Source organism: Phocoena phocoena, unplaced genomic scaffold (genome assembly GCF_963924675.1).
Source record: "Phocoena phocoena unplaced genomic scaffold, mPhoPho1.1 SCAFFOLD_110, whole genome shotgun sequence".
NCBI lineage: Eukaryota > Metazoa > Chordata > Mammalia > Artiodactyla > Phocoenidae > Phocoena > Phocoena phocoena.
The window spans coordinates 464,428-484,235 of NW_027077698.1; the positions used below are offsets into that span (position 1 = coordinate 464,428).

Genomic DNA, 19,808 nt, shown 5'->3' on the forward strand with positions numbered 1-19,808 from the left:
ATATTGGAGATATTTTCCACAAAGGTGTTATGTTTAGGAAAAAAGATAATATTTTTTTTAACATCTTTATTGGAGTATAATTGGTTTACAATGGTGTGTTAGTTTCTGCTCTATAACAAAGTGAATCAGCTATACATATACTCCCATATCTCCTCCCTCTTGCGTCTCCTTCCCACCCTCCCTATCCCACCCCTGTAGGTGGTCACAAAGCACTGAGCTGATCTCCCTGTGCTATGTGGCTGCTTCCCACAAGCTATCTATTTTGCATTTGGTAGTGTATATATGTCCATGCCACTCTTTCACTTCGTCCCAGCTTACCATTACCCCTCCCCCTGTCCTCAAGTACATTGTCTATGTCTGTGTCTTTATTCCTGTCCTGCCCCTAGTTTCTTCAGAACCATTTTTTTTTAGATTCAATATATATGTATTAGCATACGATATTTGTTTTTCTCTTTCTGACTTACTTCACTCTGTATGACAGACTCTAGGTCCATCCACCTCACTACAAATACCTCAATTTCGTTTCTTTTTATGGCTGAGTAATATTCCATTGTGTATATGTGCCACATCTTCTTTATCCATTCATCTGTCAGTAGACACTTAGGTTGCTTCCATGTCCTGGCTATTGTAAATAGAGCTGCAATGAACATTGTGGTACATGACTCTTTTTGAATTATGGTTTTCTCATGGTATATGCCCAGCAGTGGGATTGCTGGGTCATATGGTAGTTCTATTTGTAGTTTTTTAAGGAACCTCCATACTGTTCTCCATAGTGGCTCTATCAATTTACATTCCCATCAACAGTGCAGGACGGTTCTCTTTTCTCCACACCCTCGCCATGATTTGCTGTTTATAAATTTTTTGATGATGGCCATTCTGACTGGTGTGAGGTGATATCTCATTGTAGTTTTGATTTGCATTTCTCTACTGATTAGTGATGTTGAGCATCCTTTCATGTGTTTGTTGGCAAAAAAAAGATAATATTTTTAAAAAGGAACTCTGTGAGGGACGTTGCTAAAGGGTTTTTAAAAGTCCATGAACATATCAGGTGAGAGGTACAAATTATGTGTTGGGAAGGGCAGTGATACCTTTTCATGGGAGAATATGACATAGGATAAAAAGTATGAAAAATGAAAAATAAGAAGATTTGAAAAAATGTGAAGATTTTGACTTAGGCGGCAGATCCTGGCATGAAGCACAAATCATAGTGTACATGGGAATTCTTTGCATTTCACATGGCACAGGCCACAGTGATGTGTAGAAGGAATGCCATTTCACTACAAACACAAAAATACAAATGAACAAACACATGCGAGCAAACGTAAGTGACTAATGTCCTACACTCCTGCCATCAGACACGCATTCAGTCCTCCCTAAGGGAAAGATGTAGTTGGAGGCAGGTGCAGGGCTTACCCCCAGGTAAACATTGGCATGAATCTTCTTCTGTGAGGACCTGGATCCAATTCTGAAGCTCATGTGTGGTTTCTGTCCACTTCTCAGGTGGAGTTGCCAGGCAAGGCTGGCCATCTGCTAAGACAAGAACACCTTCGCGTGATATGATGACTGGAGGTATGAGGGAGACACGAAAGAAGTGGGGTGGCCCCAGGGTGCTAAACCTGGCCATGGATCTCTCAGGGCCGTAGACATCCCCCCACCCCAAGGTGTGCTATTGGATATTAGGGTTTCCTCGGATGGGCCCAGTGACTGCAAGCGTGGATTCACTGTTCCTCTTGCTGAGTGGCCTGGGAGCTGTGGATTCCCCAGGCTGTTGGAGTACTCCGGGGTCATTGGATCCTCTTCAGAGCCACCCGGCCTCACAGTTGGATTCTGCAGTGTCCCAGCACGTGCTCGGATGGATGATGACTCCCTCGTATGCATTCCTTGGTAAATCTGAACAAAATAAGTGAGAATGCTCTACCATCTCCTCATCGAAACTGAGGTCCAGCACGTTGCCTCCCTTGGGGGTAGGGGACAGTTAGGAGAGAGGGCCAACGTTCCCTTGCTGACACGCATGCAAACAACACTCAGGGTGCCAGCATTGGAGGGGATCCTGTCTGAGGGTCGACTGTGTCTGCACAGTAGCTGGGTAGTCTATGATCCCAGGTCCTTGGTGAAAGGCTGGTGAGGGATTGCGAGATGGCAGGCTCTCCTGCTGGTCTTAGGAGAAGGAGTGTGTGCAGTCTAGGCCCAGTGAGCTCGCGGCTTGGAGAGGTGTGTTTTGGCCAGGTTCCCACTTTGGGCGTGGCATTTCGGGGAGTGTATTCACTGTGCCCTTGCAGGCTTCCAGCTCCCCTCGCGTGGCAGAGGTCTTCCACTGGAAGTGTGTCTGTGGTCCTCGGGGACAGTGCCTTTGATCTCTGTGAGGTCCTTGGTAGTGTCGCTGTGGCAGTAGAGAAGTGCCAGAATGCATGTGATGGGGTCAGCATCGTCAAATCAGACATGCTTGCAGTCTGTCTTCCCTGGTGTACAGTGTCCCCATGTTCGCATGATGTCTATGGCTTCCAGTAGGGTCGAGTCATCTTGCGGGCAGGAGGAGGGCACTGAGGATGAGGCTGTTGAGTGTTTGAACGTTTCCTCGGATTCAGGGCTCCAAACCCTGCCGGCTAGAAGCTGGCCGGGACGTGGCCGGAAAGGTGACCTAGTTTCCGCCGTGGGGTTTGAACCTGGGTCATGGTTGCTGAAGCCCACCACTTCCCACATGGTGGGCATTCCCACAGGTCCATGGAAAGTGATTTGCCCTAGATGACAAGAAGTAGCACTTGGGCTGAAGTCCATTAGCCCAGAGAGAGGTGCCGGGCTGCATCTTGCCTGTAGCCAGCTGCACGTCAGAGTCGGCACCATCAATGGGAGGTTCTCTTGCTTCCAAAAGCACTGGGAGTGGCCCCAAGTGCACATCAGATGTGCTACTAGCTGGCAGGGTCTCCAGGTCCATGTAGATGTCACACCCACAGCCGGGAGGCAGATCTCGTCGAGTCTTTGTGCTATGGTCACAAGGCGTGGCTGTGGGAGAGCAGGATTCGTGGCCAATTTCAACAGCCCCTGGGGGTCAAAGTTCACAAGTGGCCTCTTGAGGCTAACAGGGGTTTTCTCCATTTAGTGGGGAGGTCCAAAGCCATGGCGCTGTGTATAAGCTGTGGCTTTTACTGTTCAAGTTCTCTGCAGAGGGCAACAGAGACACACAGAGACCAAGACGCGGATTCAGAGGAACACACAGAAACCCACAAGCGCATCCTCGTGCATGCACATGCATACACGTGCAAACACACACATACACCCTCAAACACACCGGTTAACGTAAGTGCCTAACTTCTACAGTCGTGCTGTCAGATACGCAATCAGTCCTCCGTAAGGGATAGAGGTCCTTGGGAAGGAGGTTCCAGGATCACACCTCAGTAAATGTTCACATGAATAATGTTCTCTGAGGACCCCAGTCCAATTCTGAAGCCTGAGTGATTTCTGTCCACATCTCTGGTCTGATGACTGCAGGTGCTAAGGAGAACTGGAAAAAGTGAGGCGGGTGCATGTTGGTGAGCGTGGCCGTGGATAGCTCAGGAAGGTAGGCATTCACCCACCCTAAGATGTGCATTGGATATTAGGTTTTCCTCAGATGGGCCCAGTGGCTGCAAGAGTGGATTGACTGTTGCTCTTGTTGAGTGGCCTGGAGACTGTGGATTCCCCAGGGTTTTGAAGTACACCGGGGTCATGGCTGCTCTGCAGAGCCTCGCAGCCTGCCCAGTTATGTTCTGCAGCTTCCCAGCATGTGCTTGGATCGATGATTACACCCTTGTATGCATTCCTTGGAAAATCTGAACAAAATGAGTGAGAACAGTCTACCGTCTTCTCATCGATACTGAGGTCCAGCACGTTTCCTCTGTCGGGGGTAAGGCACAGTTAGGAGTAAGGGCCATCGTCCCCTCCTGACATGCATGCAAATACCACCCAGGGCTCCAGCATTGGAGGGGTTCCTGTCTGAGGGTGGTCCGAGTCTGCACATAAACTGGGTCGTCTATGAATCCCAGGTCCCAGTTGAAAGGCCGTTGAGGGAATGTGAGGGGGCAGTCTCACCTGCTGATCTTCAGAGTCGGAGTGTGGGCTGAGGTAGGTTCAGTGAGCTTGCAGCTTGGGAGGTATGTTTTGGCCAGTGTCACGGTTTGTGTGTGCTGCTTTGGGGGTTAATTCTGGAAGCCAAAATGAGAAAGCTTCCCTGGTTGGAGCCCGGAGACTCAGGCCAGGCCTGTGGCCCTCCCTGTTTTTGCATTTGTCATGGTGAAGTTCTTGAGTGCCCAGTGGGGCTGGAGCAGTGGGTGTGTGGGGGCTGACGTTGGGCATCAGCGCAAGGGGGCTGATGGATTAGGCCTCGGTGTTGCGCTTGTCAGCTCCTGTATTGCAATTCCTGGCACAGTGTTTACCCCCTGTGGGTCATCGTGGAGTGGGGTGAGATCCGAGTGTTGCATTTAAGCCTGCGTCATGGCTGATGGTCTGGACAGGAAGGTAAGGCATGGGAAGGACAGGTCCTACGTGATGTTGTGGCATGGGCTGTCATCATTGGGTTTCAGGCTCTGGCCTCAGCTTCTCAAGGATTTGTCATGTACTTGATGGGCTGGCATCACCTGCCTATGGAGAGGATGACTTTGGCGGTTCATGTGGATGCGATGAGGTAGGTAACCTGTGTAGACTTGTGATCCCGTTGCCGGAGAAATGATTCCCAAAGGGTGTCTTGCGTAAGCTAGAAAATATCGATATGCTGAGTATATGCTGACGCGTGACGCGGCCGGCCCATGAGGTACGGATGCCTATCTAACAGCCAGAGGTTTATCCGAAGCAGTCCGTTGGCATGGTAGAGATGGGCGCACTGTTGTGATGCCAACTGCGCTGACCTTGACAGCCTCTGTGCCCTTACTGGCTTCCAGGTCCCCTCTCATGGCAGAGGTCTTCCATTGGAAGTTTGTCTGTGATCCTCGGGGACAGTGCCTTTGATCTCTGTGAGGTCCTCGGTAGTATCGCTGTGGCAGTGGAGAAGTGCCAGAATGCATGGTGTGGGTTCGGCATCATCAAAGCAGACATGCTTGCGGTTTGTCTTCCCTGGTGTATAGTGTCCCCGTGTTCCATGTTATCTGTGGCTTCCAGTAGGGTCGAGTTGCCGTGTGGGCAGGAGTAGGGCAGTGAGGACAAGGTTGCTCAGTGTTTGAGCGTTTCCTCAGGATTCAGGGCTCTGAATCCTGCCGAGGGGGAGCTGGCCGAGACGTGGCTGGAAAGGTGGCCTGGTTTCTGCTGTGGGATTTGAACCTGGGTCATGGTTGCTGAAGACCACCTCTTGCCGTGGTGGGCATTCCAACAGGTCCACAGAAAGTGATTTGGCCTAGTTGGCGAGAAGTCACACTTGGGCTGAAGACCCTTGAGAGGTGCCGGGTTGCATCTTGCCTATAGCCAGCTGCAGGTCATTGTCAACGCCATCCATGGGAAGTTCCCTTGCTTCCAAAAGCGCTGGGAGTGACCCCAAGTGCACATCAGATGTGTTAGTAGCTAGCAGGGTCTCTAGGTCCACGTAGATGTGACACTCACGGCTGGGAGGCAGATCTCCTCGAGTCTTTGTGCTTTGGTCAGAAGGCATGGCTGAGGGATAGCGGGAGTCCGTGGCCTATTTCAACAGCCTCTGGGGGTCAAAGTTCTCATGTGGCTTCTTGAAGCTGGTAGGGATGTTTCTCCATTCAGTGGGGTGGTCCAAAGCCAGGGTACTGTGTATAACCTGTGACTTTTACTATTCAGTGTCACTGCAAAGGGCCTCAAGGACACACAAAGACCAGGACGGGGATGCAGAGGCTGACACAGAAACCCACAAGCGCATCATCATGCGTAGTCATAGTCACGCACGTGCACACGCAGGAACACACGCATACACCCTCACACACAATGGCCAACGTACATGCCTAACTTCCTGCAGTCATGCTGTCAGACACACTTTCAGTTCTTGGTAAGGGATAGGGGTCCTTGTGAAGCAGGTTCAGGGCTCCAGCCCAGGTAAATGTTCGCATAAATCATGTTCTCTAAGGACCCAGGTTCACTTCTGAATCCTGCGTGATTTCCGTCCACATCTCAGGTGCAGTTTCTTGGCAAGGCTGGCCGTCAGCAAAGACAAGAGGACGTTTGCGTGGGCTGACGACTGGAGGTGCTGAGGAGAACTGGAAAAAGTGAGGCGGGCCCACGTTTCCGAGCGTGGACGTGGATATTTCAGGATGGTAGGTATTCAACCACCACAACATGTGTCATTGGATATTAGGTTTTCCTCTGACGGCCCCAGTGGCTGCAAGAGTAGATTGACTGTTGCTCTTGCAGAGTGGCCTGAGGGCTGCGGATTGCCCAGGGTTTTGGAGTACTAGGAGGTCATGGCTCCTCTGCAGACCCGCATGGCATGCCCGGTTGTGTTGTGCAGCGTCCCAGCACGTGCTTGGATCGATGGTGACACCCTTGTATGCATTCCTTGGAAAATCTGAACAAAATGAGAGAACACTCTACCGTCTCCTCATCGAATCTGAGGTCCAGCACGTTTCCTCTCTCAGGTGTTTCAGACAGTGAGGAGTGAGGGCCAGCGTCCCCTGCTGACATGCATGCAAACACCACTCAGGGCTCCAGAATTGGAGGGGCGGCTACTGTCTGAGGTTCGACTGTGTCTGCCGTAAGCTGTATCATGTATGAATATCAGGTCGCTGCTAGAAGACCGTTAAGGGAATGCGAGTGGGAAGGCTCTCATGATGGTCTTCAGAGTTGGATTGTGTGCAGGTGTAGGCCCAGTGAGCTTGCAGCTTGGAAAGGTGTGCTTTGGCCGGGATCACGCTTTGTGCACGCTGCTTCGGTGGTTAATTCTGGAAGTCAAAATGTGCAAGCTTCCCTGATTGGAGCATGGAGCCTCAGGCCAGGCCTGTGTGGCCCTCCCTGTCCTTGAGTTTGGCACGTTGAGGTTCTTGAGTGCCCGGTGGGGCTGGAAGAGTGGGTGGGTGTGGGCTGGAGTTGGACGTTGGCGGAAGGGGGCTTATGGATTAGGCCTCGGTGGTGCCCATGTCAGCTCATCTACTGCAGCTTCTGGCACAGTGTTTGCGCTAAGTGGGTCATCGTGGAGTGGGGTTAGGAAGGAGTGCTGCATTTAAGCCTGCGTGGTGACTGCTGGCCTGGAGAAGAAGGTGAGGTATTATGAGGACATGTCCTGTGTGATGTCGTGGGATGGGCTGTCATCATTGGGTTGCAGACGCTGGCCATGGCTTCCCAAGCATGTGTCCTGTTTGTGGTGGGCTGGCATCAGATGCCTATGAAGGGGATGGCTTTGGCATTTCATGAGGATTCGGTGAGGTAGGTAACCTGTGATGAGTTGAGATTCCGTTGCTGGAGGGATGACTCCCAAAGGCTGTCTTGCGGGACCTAGAGAAGATGGACATGCTGAGGTATTTGTGCTGGCCTCCTTGGAGGAAGGCGTGTTATGCGAACATGCCCTCTGGCCGCTTTGTCCCATGTTTGGGAATGTGCAAAGTGAAAGTTTTTCTCCCGGAGGGCATGATGCGGCCGGCCCGTGTGTCATGCAGGCCTTTCGAACAGCCAGAAGTTTACGCGGGACAGAGATGGGGGCACTGTTGCTATGCTAGGTGAGCTGCCGTGGACAGGCACTGTGCCCTTTCAGATTTACAGGTCCCCTCGCGTGGCAGAGGTCTTCTGTTGGAAGTCTGCCTGTGGTCCTCGGGGACAGTGCTTTTGATCTCTGTAAGGTCCTTGGTAGTGTCACTGTGGCAGTGGAGAAGTGCCAGAATGCATGGGGTGGGGTCGGTGTCATCAAAGCAGACATGCATGTGCTCTGTCTTCCTTGTAGCACAGTGACCCCGTGTTCGCATGATGTCTGTGGCTTCAAGTAAGGTCTAGTTGCCCTGAGGGCAGGAGGAGGGCACTTAGGACGAGGCTGTCAAGCATTTGAGCATTTCCTCCGGTTTCAGGGCCGAGAAACCTGCCGGCTGGGCGATGGGGAGGTGTGGCCGGGAAGATGATCTAGTTTCGCCGTGGGGTTCCAACCTGGGTTATGGGTGCTTAAGCCCACCACTTCCCACGTTGGGCATACACATGGGTCCACGGAACACGATTTGGCCTAGTTGGCGAGAATTGGCATTTGGGCCAACTTTCGTTAGGCCCTTGAATGGTGCAGGCTGCATCTTGCCTGTAGCCATCTGCAGGCCGGTTTCAGCCCGCCCATAGGAGTTTCCCTTGCTTCCGGAAGCACTGGGAGTGGCCCAGTTCACATCAGATGTGCTGTTAGCTGGCAGGATGTCCATGTCCACACACATGTGACACCCACGGCCGGTAGGCAGGTATCATCTAGGTTCATGCTTTGGTCAGAAGGCATGGCTGTGGGAGAGTGGGAGTCTGTGGCCTATTTCTACAGCTCCTGGGGGTCACAGTTCTCATAAGGCTCTTGCAGCTCACAGGAGTCTTTCTTTTTGTGATGGGAGTCCAACCAGGGTGTTGTGTATAATCTCTGGTATTTACTGTTGGAGGCCTCTGCAGAGGGCCACAGGGACACACAGAGAGCAAGACGCGTTTTCAGAGGCACACGCAGGAACCCACAATCATGTCCTCGTGCGCAGTCGCAGTCACACACGCCCACGCACGTGAATACACACATACAGCGTCTCACACACTGGCCACTGTACGTGCCTAACTTCCTGCAGACATGCTGTGAGACACAAATCAATACTCGGTAAGAGATATAGGTCCTTGGGAAGCAGGTTCAGAGCAGAAACCCAGGTAAATATTCGCATGGATCATGTTCCCTGAGGACCTCGGTCCACTTCTGAAACCTCTGTTATTTCTGTCCACTTCTCAGGTGTAGTAGCTCGGCAAGGCTGGCAGTCAGCAAGACAGCATACTCTGATGACTGGATGTGCTAAGAAAACTGGAAAAAGTGAGGGGAGTGCATGTTGCTGAGCATGGCCGTGGATAACTCAGGACGGTAGGCATTCACTCACCCTAAGATGTGCCATTCTATATTAGGTTTTCCTCAGATGGGCCCAATGGCTGCAAGAGTGGATTGATTGTTGCTTTTGCTGAGTGGCCTGAGGACTGTGGATTCCCCAGGCTGTTGGAGTACTCCAGGGTAATGGCTCCTGTGCAGAGCCCCGCGGCAGCCCGGTTATGTTCTACAGCTTCCCAGCAGAGCTTGCATCGATGACGACACCCTTGTATGCATTCCTTGGATAACCTGAACAAAATGAGTGAGAACACTCTACCGTCTCCTCATCGAAACTGAGAGCCAGCACGTTTCCTCTCTCGGGGGTAGGGCACAGTTAGGTGTGAGGGCCATCGTCCCCTCCTGACATGATGCAAACACCACCCAGGTCTCCAGCTTTGGAGGGGTTTCTGTCTGAGAGTGGACCGTGTCTGCACATAAACTGGGTCGTCTATGAATCCCAGGTCCCTGCTGAAAGGCCGATGAGGGAATTTGAGGGGGCAGGCTCAACTGCTGATCTTCAGAATGGGAGTGTGGACTGGGGTAGGCCCATTGAGCTTGCAGCTTGGGAGGTGTGTTTTGGCCAGTGTCACGGTTTGTGCGTGCCACTTTGGGGGTTGATTCTGGAAGCCAAAATGAGAAAGCTTCCCTGGTTGGAGCATGGAACCTCTGGCCAGGCCTGTGGCCCTCCCTGTCGTTGCGTTTGGCGCATTGAGGTTCTTGGGTGCCTGGTGGGTCTGGAGCAGTCGGTGGGGCTGGCTGGGGTTGGACATTGGCGGAAGGGGGCTGATGGATTAGGCCTCAGGGGTGCCCATGTCAGCTCATCTACTGCAGCTTCTGGCACAGTGTTTGCACTAAGTGGGTCATCGTGGAGTGGGGTTAGGAACGAGTGCTGCATTTTAGCCTGCGTGGTGACTGCTGGCCTAGACAGGGAGGTAAGGCCTTATGAGGACATGTCCTGTGTGATGTCGTGGGATGGGCTGTCATCATTGGGTTGCAGATGCTGGCCACGGCTTCCCAAGCATGTGTCCTGTTCGTGGTGGGCTGGCATCAGCTGCGTATGAAGGGGATGGCTTTGGCATTTCATGAGGATTCGGTGAGGTAGGTAACCTGTGATGAGTTGAGATTCCGTTGCTGGAGGGATGACTCCCAAAGGGTGTCTTGCGGGACCTAGAGAAGATAGACATGCTGAGGCGTGTGTGCCCCTCTTCTTGAGGATAGGTGAGTTATGCGAACATGCCCTTTGGCCGCTTTGTCCCTTGTTTGGGAATGTGCAAAGTGAAAGTTTTTCTCCTGGAGGGCATGATGCGGCCAGCCCGTGTGTCATGCAGGCCTTTCGAACAGCCAGAAGTTTACGCGGGGTTTACGCGGGGCAGAGATGGGGACACTGTTGGTATGCTAGGTGCGCTGCCATGGACAGGCACTACGCCCTTTCAGAGTTACAGGTCCCCTCGTGTGGCAGAGGTCTTCTGTTGGAAGTCTGTCTGTGGTCCTCGGGGACAGTGCTTTTGATCTCTGCAAGGTCCTTAGTAGTGTCGCTGTGGCAGTGGAGAAGTGCCAGAATGCATGGGGTGGGGTAGGCGTCATCAAAGCAGACATGTATGTGGCCTGTCTTCCTTGGTGTACAGTGACCCCATGTTCGCATGATGTCTGTGGCTTCAAGTAAGGTCGAGTTGCCCTGAGGGCAGGAGGAGGGCACTTAGGACGAGGCTGTCAAAAATTTGAGCGTTTCCTCCAGGTTCAGGGCCGAGAAACCTGCCGGCTGGGCGCTGGCGAGATGTGGCCGGGAAGATGGTCTAGTTTCTGCTGTGGGGTTCCAACCTGGATTATGGTTGCTTAATCCTACCACTTCCCGTGGTGGGCATACCCACGGGTCCACAGAACGTGATTTGTCCTATTTGGCGAGAATTGGCTTTTGGGCCAAATATCGTTAGCCCCTTGAGTGGTGCCAGGCTGCATCTTGCCTGTAGCCATCTTCAGGTTGGTTTCAGTCCACCCATAGGAGTTTCCCTTGCTTCCGGAGGCACTGGGAGTGGCCCAAGTGCACATCAGATGTGCAGTTAGCTGGCAGGATGTCCATGTCCACACTCATGTGACACCCACGGCCGGTAGGCAGGTCTCATCTAGGTTCGTCCTTTGGTCAGAAGGCATGACTATGCGAGAGCGGGAGTCTGTGGCCTATTTCTACAGCTCCTGGGGGTCACAGTTCTCATAAGTCTCCTGCAGCTCACAGGGGTCTTTCTTTTTCTGTTGGGAGTCCAACCAGGGTGTTGTGTATAATCTCTGGTATTAACTATTGGAGGCCTCTGCAGAGGGCCACAGGGACACACAGAGAGCAAGACGCGTTTTCAGAGGCACACCAGGAACCCACAATCGCGTCCTCGTGCGCAGTCGCAGTCGCACACGCCCACGTGCGTGAATACACACATACAGCGTCTCACACACTGGCCAATGTACATACCTAACGTCCTGCAGACATGCTGTGAGTCACAAAACAATAATCGGTGAGGGATAGAGGTCCTTGGGAAGCAGGTTCAGAGCAGAAGCCCAGGTAAACATTCGCATGGATCATGTTCCCTGAGGACCTCGGTCCACTTCTGAAGCCTCTGTTATTTCCGTCCACTTCTCAGGTGTATTTGCTCGGCAAGGCTGGCTGTCGACAAAAAGAAGACCTTCACGTACTCTGATGCCTGGATGAGCTAAGGAAAACCGGATAAAGTGAGGCGGGCGCATACTGCTGAGCATGGCCTTGGATTACTCAGGACGGTAGGCATTCACTCACCCTAAGATGTGCCATGCCACATTAGGTTTTCCTCAGATGGGCCCAAAGGCTGCAAGAGTGGATTGATGTTTGCTTTTGCTGAGTGGTCTGAGGACTGTGGATTCCCCAGGCTGTTGGAGTACTCCAGGGTAATGTCTCCTCTGCAGAGCCGCATGGCCTGCCTGGTTATGTTCTGCAGCTTCCCAGCATGTATTCAGATCGATGATGACACCCTTGTATGCATTCCATGGAAAATCTGAACAAAATGAGTGAGAACACTCTACAGTCTCCTTATCGAAACTGAGGTCCAGCACGTTTCCTCTCTCGGGGTTAGGGCACAGTGAGGAGTGAGGGTCATCATCCCCTCCTGACATACATGCAAATACCACCCAGTACTCCAGCATTGGAGAGGTTTCTGTCTGAGGGTGGACCGTGTCTGCACATAAACTGGGTCGTCTATGAATCCCAGGTCCCTGCTGAAAGGCCGATGAGGGAATGTGAGGGGGCAGGCTCACCTGCTGATGTTCAGAGTCAGAGTGTGGGCTGAGGTAGGTGCAGTGAGCTTGCAGCTTGGGAGGTATGTTTTGGCCAGTGTCATGGTTTTTTTGTGCCGCTTTGGGTGTTAATTCTGGAAGCCAAAATGAGAAAGCTTCCCTGGTTGGAGCCCGGAGACTCAGGCCAGGCCTGTGGCCCTCCCTGTTTTTGCGTTTGTCATGGTGAAGTTCTTGAGTGCCCAGTGGGGCTGGAGCAGTGGGTGTGTGGGGGCTGACGTTGGGCATCGGCGCAAGGGGGCTGATGGATTAGGCCTCGGTGTTGCGCTTGTCAGCTCCTGTATTGCAATTCCTGGCACAGTGTATTCCCCCCGTGGGTCATCGTGGAGTGGGGTGAGATCCGAGTGTTGCATTTAAGCCTGCGTCGTGGCTGATGGTCTGGACAGGAAGGTAAGGCATGATAAGGACAGGTCCTACGTGATGTTGTGGCATGGGCTGTCATCATTGGGTTGCAGGCTCTGGCCTCGGCTTCTCAAGGATTTGTCATGTATGTGATGGGCTGGCATCACCTGCCTATGGAGAGGATGGCTTTGGCGGTTCACGTGGATGCGATGAGGTAGGTAACCTGTGTAGACTTGTGATCCCGTTGCCGGAGAAATGATTCCCAAAGGGTGTCTTGCGTAAGCTAGAAAAGATCGATATGCTGAGGAGTATGTGCTGGCCTGCTCGGGGTAGGTGAGGTATGCTAACATGCCCTTTGGCCACTTTGTTCCCTAGTTTGGGAGTGTGCAAAGCGAAAGTGTTTTTCCCGGAAGGCGTGACGCAGCCGGCCCATGAGGTACGGATGCCTGTCTAACAGCCAGAGGTTTATCCGAAGCAGTCCGTTGGCATGGTAGAGATGGGCGCACTGTTGTGATACCAGGTGCGCTGACCTTGACAGCCACTTTTCCCTTACTGGCTTCCAGGTCTCCTCGTGTGGCAGAGGTCTTCCGTTGGAAGTTTGTCTGTGGTCCTCGCGGACAGTGCTTTTCTCTGTGAGGTCCTCAGAAGTTTTGCTGTGGCAGTGGAGAAGTGCCAGGATGTATGGTGTGGGTTCGGCGTCATCAAAGCAGAAATGCTTGTGGTCTGTCTTCCCTGGTGTACAGTGTCCCCGTATTCGCATGTTATCTCTGGCTTCTAGTAGGGTCCAGTCGCCATGTGGGCAGGAGGAGGGCAGTGAGGACAAGGTTGCCGAGTGTTTGAGTGTTTCCTCGGGATTCAGGGCGCTGAATCCTGCCAGAGGGGAGCTGGCCGAGATGTGGCCGGAGAGGTGGCCTAGTTTTAACCGTGGGGTTTGAACCTGGGTCATGGTTACTGAAGACCACCTCTTGCCATGGTGGGCATTCCAACGGGTCCACGGAAAGTGATTTGGCCTAGTTGGCGAGAAGTCGCACTTGGGCTGAAGTCCATTAGACCCTTGAGAGGTACTGGGTTGCATTTTGTCTGCAGCCAGCAGCAGGTCATTTTCAACGCCATCCATCGGAGGTTCCCTTGCTTCCAAAAGCGCTGGGAGTGACCCCAGGTGCACATCTGATGTGCTAATAGCTAGCAAGGTCTCTAGGTCCATGTAGATGTGACACTCACGGCTGGGAGGCAGGTCTCCTCGACACTTTGTGCTTTGGTGAGAAGGCATGGCTGAGGGATAGCGGGAGTCGGTTGCCTATTTCAGCAGCCTCTGGTGGTCAAAGTTAGCATATGGCCTCTTGAAGCTGGCAGGGGTATTTCTCCATTCAGTGGGGTGGTCCAAAGTCAGGGGATTGTGTATAACCTGCGACATTTACTATTCAGTGTCACTGCAGAGGGCCTCAAGGACACACAAAGACCAGGACGGGGATTCAGAGTTCCACACAGAAACCCACAAGCACATCATCGTGCGTAGTCATAGTCACACACGCGCACACGCAGGAACACACACATACACCCTCACACACAAAGGCCAATGTACATGCCTAAGTTCCTGCAGTCATGCTGTCAGACATACTTTCAGTTCTTGGTAAGGGACAGAGGTCCTTGTGAAGCAGGTTCAGGGCTCCAGCCCAGGTATATGTTAGTATAAATCATGTTCCCTAAGGACGCCCGTTCACTTCTGAATCCTGCATGATTTCTGTCCACATCTCAGGGGCAGCTGCTTGGCAAGGCTGGCCGTCAGCAAAGACAAGAGGACGTTTGTGTGGGCTGACGACTGGAGGTGCCGAGGAGAACTGGAAAAAGTGAGGCGGTCCCACGTTTCCGAGCGTAGACGTGGTTAACACTGGAAGGTAGGCGTTCAGCCACACTAAAATGTGCCATTGGATATTAGGTGTTCCTCAGGCGGGCCCAGTGGCTTCAAGAGTAGATTGACTGTTGCTCTTGCAGAGTCGCCTGGGGGCTGTGGATTCCCCAGGGTTTTGGAGTACTACGAGGTCATGGCTCTTCTGCAGACCCGCATGGCATGCCCGGTTGTGTTCTGCAGCGTCCCAGCATGTGCTTGTTTCGATGATGACACCCCTGTATGCATTCCTTGGAAAATCTGAACAAAATGAGTGAGAACACTCTACCGTCTCCTCTTCGAGTCTGATGTCCAGCACGTTTCCTCTCTCGGGCATAGGGGACATTGAGGAACGAGGTAGGTAACCTGCGTACAGTTGTGATCCCATTGCCGGAGGAATGACGCCCAAAGGGTGTCTTGCAGGACGTAGAGAAGATAGACATGCTGAGGTGTCTGTGCCGCTCTCCTTGAGGATGGGTGAGGTATGAGAATATGCCCTTTGGCCACTTTGTTCCCTTGTTTGGAAATGTGCAAAGGGAAAAGTTTTTCTCCCAGAAGGCATGATGCGGCCAGCCTGTGAGGCACGCAGAACTTTCGAACAACCAGCGATTTTTCTGGAGCAGTCTGTTGGTGGAACAGTGACGTGGGCACTGTTGGCCATGCCAGGTGCTCTGCCGCGGACAGGCACTGTGCCCTTTGAAGCTTCCAGGTCCCCTTGGGTGGCAGAGGTCTTCCGTTGGCAATCTGTCTGTGGTTCTCGGGGACAGTGCCTTTGATCTCTGCGAGGTTATCGGTAGCACCGCGGTGGCAGTGGAGAAGTGCCAGGATCCGTGGGGTAGGGTCCGTGTCATCAGAGCATACATGCTTACCATCTGTCATCCCTGGTGTACAGTGTCCTGCTGTGTGCATGATGTCTGTGGCTTCCAGTAGGGTCGAGTTTCCCCGTGGGCAGGAGGAGGCACAGAGGACGAGGCTGGGAAGGATTTGTGCGTTTCCTCGGGGTTCAGGGCCGCCAACACTGCTGTCTGGGTGCTGGCGAAACATGGCAGGGATGGTAGCCTAGTTTCGGCTGTGGGGTCCGAACTTGGGTCATGGTTGCTGAAGCCCACCACTTCCTGTGGTGAGCATTCCTACGGTTCCACGGAAAGTGATTTGGCCTAGTTGGCGAGAATTGGCACATAGGCCGAATTTCGTTGGCCCCTTGAGTGGTGCCAGGCTGCATCTTGCCTGTAGCCTGCTACAGGTCAGGGTCGGCATGACCAGCGGAGGTCCTCTTGCCTCTGGGAGTGCTGGAATTGGCCCCAAGTGCACATCAGATGTGCTACTAGCTGGCAGGATCTCCGGGTCCACGTATATGTACCACCCACGGCCGGGAGGCAAGTCTGGTTAGGTCTTTGTGCTTTGGTCAGAAGGCTTGGCTGTGGGAGAGTGGGAATCCGTGGTCTACTTCAACAACCTCCGGGTTTCAGAGTTCACATTCAGCCTCTAGAAGCTTGAAGGGGTCTTTCTCTATTCAGGGAGGGCGGTGTCCAAAGCCAGCGCGCTGTGTATAAACTGTGGTTTTACGGTTCTGTGTCTCTGCAGAGGGCCTCAGGGACACACGGAGACCATGATGCGGATTCAGAGGAACACAGAGAATCCCGGAAGCGCGTCCTCGTGAGCAGTGACAGTCACATATGTGCACACGCGTGAACACACATATAGACCCTCTCACATACCGGGCAACGTACGTGCCTAACATTCTGCAGTCGTGCTGTCAGACAAACATTGAGTTCTCAGTAAGGCTGGAGGTCCTTGGGAAGCAGGGTCCGGGCTCGACCCCAGGTTAACATTCACATGAATCACGTTCTCTGCAGACCCCGGTCCAATTCCGAAGCCTGCGTGATTTCTGTCCACTTCTCAGGTGCAGTTGCTGGGCAGGGGTAGCCGTCAGTAAAGGCAAGAAGAGTTTTGCGTTGTGTGATGACTGGAGGTGCTAAGGAGAACTGGAAAAGTGAGGTGGGGGCAGGTTGCTAAGCATGGTCCTGGATGACTCAGGAAGGTAGGCTTTCACCCACCCTAAGATGTGCCACTGGATATTAGGTTTTCCTCAGACGGGCCCAGTGTCTTCAAGAGTAGATTGTTGCTCTTGCAGAGTGGCCTGAGGGCTGTGGATTCCCCAGGGTTTTGGAGTACTACGAGGTCATGGCTGCTCTGGAGACCCGCATGGCATGTGCGGTTGTGTTGTGCAGCGTCCCAGCACGTGCTTGGATCGATGATGACACCCTTGTATGCATTCCTTGCAAAATCTGAACAAAATGAGTGAGAACACTCTACCGTCTCCTTTTCGAGTCTGAGGTACAGCACGTTTCTTCTCTCGGGCATAGGGGACAGTGAGGAGCGAGGTAGGTAACCTGCGTAGAGCTGTGATCCCATTGCCGGAGGCATGACGCCCAAAGGGTGTCTTGCAGGACGTAGAGAAAATAGATATGCTGATGTGTCTGTGCCGCTCTCCTGGAGGATACGTGAGTTATGCGTACATGCCCTTTGGGCACTTTGTTACCTTGTTTGGGAATGTGCAAAGCTAAAATTGTTTTTCCCACAGGGCATGATGTGTCCGGCCCGTGAGGCTCGCAGGACTTTTTTTTTTTTTTTTAAACATCTTTATTAGGGTATAATTGCTTTACAGTGGTGTGTTAGTTTCTGCTTTATAACAAAGTGAATCAGCTATACATATACATATGTTCCCATATGTCTTTCCTCTTGTGTCTCCCTCCCTCCCACTCTCCCCATCCCACCCCTCCAGGCTGTCACAAAGCCCCGAGCTAATATCCCTGTGCCTTGCGGCTGCTTCCCCCTAGCTATCTACCTTACTGCGTTTGTTAGTGTGTATATGTCCATGACTCTCTCTCGTCCTGTCAAAACTCACCCTTCCCCCTCCCCATATCCTCAAGTCCGTTCTCCAGTAGGTCTGCGTCTTTATTCCTGTCTTACCCCTAGGTTCTTCATGACATTTTTTCCCCTTAAATTCCATATATATGTGTAAGCATACGGTATTTGTCTTTTTCTTTCTGACTCACTTCACTCTGTATGACAGACTCTAGGTCTATCCATCTCTTTACAAATAGCTCAACTTCATTTCTTTTTAAGGCTGAGTAATATTCCATTGTGTATATGTGCCACATCTTCTTTATCCATTCGTCCGATGATGGGCGCTTAGGTTGTTTCCATCTCCGGGCTATTGTAAATAGAGCTGCAATGAACATTTTGGTACATGACTCTTTTTGAATTTTGGTTTTCTCAGGGTATATGCCCAGTAGTGGGATTACTGGGTCATATGGTAATTCTATTTGTAGTTTTCTAAGGAACCTCCATACTGTTCTCCACAGTGGCTGAACCAATTCACATTCCCACCAGCAGTGCAAGAGTGTCCCCTTTTCTCCACACCCTTCCAGCATTTATTGTTTCTAGATTTTTTGATGATGGCCATTCTGACTGGTGTGAGGTGATATCTCATTGTAGTTTTGATTTGCATTTCTCTAATGATTAATGATGTTGAGCATTCTTTCATGTGTTTGTTGGCATTCTGTATATCTTCTTTGGAGAAATGTCTATTTAGGTCTTCTGCCCATTTTTGGATGGGGTTTTTTGTTTTTTTGTTATTGAGCTGCATGAGCTGCTTGTAAATTTTGGAGATGAATCCTTTGTCAGTTGCTTCATTTGCAAATGTTTTCTCCCATTCTGAGGGTTGTCTTTTGGTCTTGATTATGGTTTCCTTTGCTGTGCAAAAGCTTTGAAGTTTCTATAGGTCCCATTTGTTTATTTTTGTTTTTATTTCCATTACTCTAGGAGGTGGGTCAGAAAGGATCTTGCTGTGATTTATGTCATAGAGTGTTCTGCCTATGTTTTCCTCTAAGAGTTTGATAGTTTCTGGCCTTACATTTAGGTCTTTAATCCATTTTGAGCTTATTTTTGTGTATGGTGTTAGGGAGTGATCTAATCTCATACTTTTACATGTACCTGTCCAGTTTTCCCAGCACCATTTATTGAAGAGGCTGTCCTTTTCCACTGCACATTCCTGCCTCCTTTATCAAAGATAAGGTGTCCATATGTGCGTGGGTTTATCTCTGGGCTTTCTATCCTGTTCCACTGATCTATCTTTCTGTTTTTGTGCCAGTACCATACTGTCTTGATTACTGTTGCTTTGTAGTATAGTCTGAAGTCAGGGAGCCTGATTCCTCCAGCTCCTTTTTTCGTTCTCAAGATTGCTTTGGCTATTCGGGGTCTTTTGTGTTTCCATACAAATTGCGAAATTTTTTGTTCTAGTTCTGTGAAAAATGCCAGTGGTAGTTTGATAGGGATTGCATTGAATCTGTAGATTGCTTTGGGTAGTAGAGTCATTTTCACAATGTTGATTCTTCCCATCCAAGAACATGGTATATCTCTCCATGTATTTGTATCATCTCTAATTTCTTTCATCAGTGTCTTATAATTTTCTGCATACAGGTCTTTCGTCTCCTTAGGTAGGTTTATTCCTAGATATTTTATTCTTTTTGTTGCAATGGTAAATGGGAGTGTTTTCTTGATTTCACTTTCAGATTTTTCATCATTAGTATATAGGAATGCCAGAGATTTCTGTGCATTAATTTTGTATCCTGCTACTTTACCAAATTCATTGATTAGCTCTAGTAGTTTTCTGGTAGCATCTTTAGGATTCTCTACGTATAGTATCATGTCATCTGCAAACAGTGACAGCTTTACTTCTTCTTTTCCGATTTGGATTCCTTTTCTTCTCTGATTGCTGTGGCTAAAACTTCCAAAACTATGTTGAATAAGAGTGGTGAGAGTGGGCAACCTTGTCTTGTTCCTGATCTTAGTGGAAATGCTTTCAGTTTTTCACCATTGAGGATGATGTTTGCTGTGGGCTTGTCATATATGGCCTTTATTATGTTGAGGAAAGTTCCCTCTATGCCTACTTTCTGGAGGGTTTTTATCATAAATGGGTGTTGAATTTTGTCGAAGGCTTTCTCTGCATCTATTGAGATGATCATATGGTTTTTCTCCTTCAATTTGTTAATATGGTTTATCACATGGATAGATTTGCGTATATTGAAGAATCCTTGCATTCCTGGAATAAACCCCACTTGATCATGGTGTATGATCCTTTTAATGTGCTGTTGGATTCTGTTTGCTAGTATTTTGCTGAGGATTTTTGCATCTATGTTCATCAGTGATATTGGCCTGTAGTTTTCTTTCTTTGTGACATCCTTGTCTGGTTTTGGTATCAAGGTGATGGTGGCCTCGTAGAAG

General features: G+C 50.9%; 7 non-coding genes across 7 annotated transcripts; all 7 read left to right on the forward strand.

Annotated features, from left to right (window-relative positions):
• The first annotated feature begins 1,850 nt into the window (after positions 1-1,850).
• On the forward strand, positions 1,851-1,943 carry LOC136143776 (small nucleolar RNA SNORD116). Its single transcript, XR_010658339.1, has one exon. It is a non-coding gene; the product is annotated as a small nucleolar RNA SNORD116 (small nucleolar RNA).
• Positions 1,944-3,766: 1,823 nt separating this feature from the next.
• Positions 3,767-3,859, forward strand: LOC136143765 (small nucleolar RNA SNORD116). The gene has a single exon (XR_010658328.1). It is a non-coding gene; the product is annotated as a small nucleolar RNA SNORD116 (small nucleolar RNA).
• Positions 3,860-6,447: 2,588 nt separating this feature from the next.
• On the forward strand, positions 6,448-6,538 carry LOC136143775 (small nucleolar RNA SNORD116). The gene has a single exon (XR_010658338.1). It is a non-coding gene; the product is annotated as a small nucleolar RNA SNORD116 (small nucleolar RNA).
• Positions 6,539-9,192: 2,654 nt separating this feature from the next.
• On the forward strand, positions 9,193-9,285 carry LOC136143778 (small nucleolar RNA SNORD116). The gene has a single exon (XR_010658340.1). It is a non-coding gene; the product is annotated as a small nucleolar RNA SNORD116 (small nucleolar RNA).
• A 2,672-nt stretch (positions 9,286-11,957) lies between these two features.
• Positions 11,958-12,050, forward strand: LOC136143772 (small nucleolar RNA SNORD116). Its single transcript, XR_010658335.1, has one exon. It is a non-coding gene; the product is annotated as a small nucleolar RNA SNORD116 (small nucleolar RNA).
• Positions 12,051-14,740: 2,690 nt separating this feature from the next.
• Positions 14,741-14,833, forward strand: LOC136143779 (small nucleolar RNA SNORD116). Its single transcript, XR_010658341.1, has one exon. It is a non-coding gene; the product is annotated as a small nucleolar RNA SNORD116 (small nucleolar RNA).
• A 1,934-nt stretch (positions 14,834-16,767) lies between these two features.
• Positions 16,768-16,860, forward strand: LOC136143771 (small nucleolar RNA SNORD116). Its single transcript, XR_010658334.1, has one exon. It is a non-coding gene; the product is annotated as a small nucleolar RNA SNORD116 (small nucleolar RNA).
• The last annotated feature ends 2,948 nt before the right edge of the window (positions 16,861-19,808 follow it).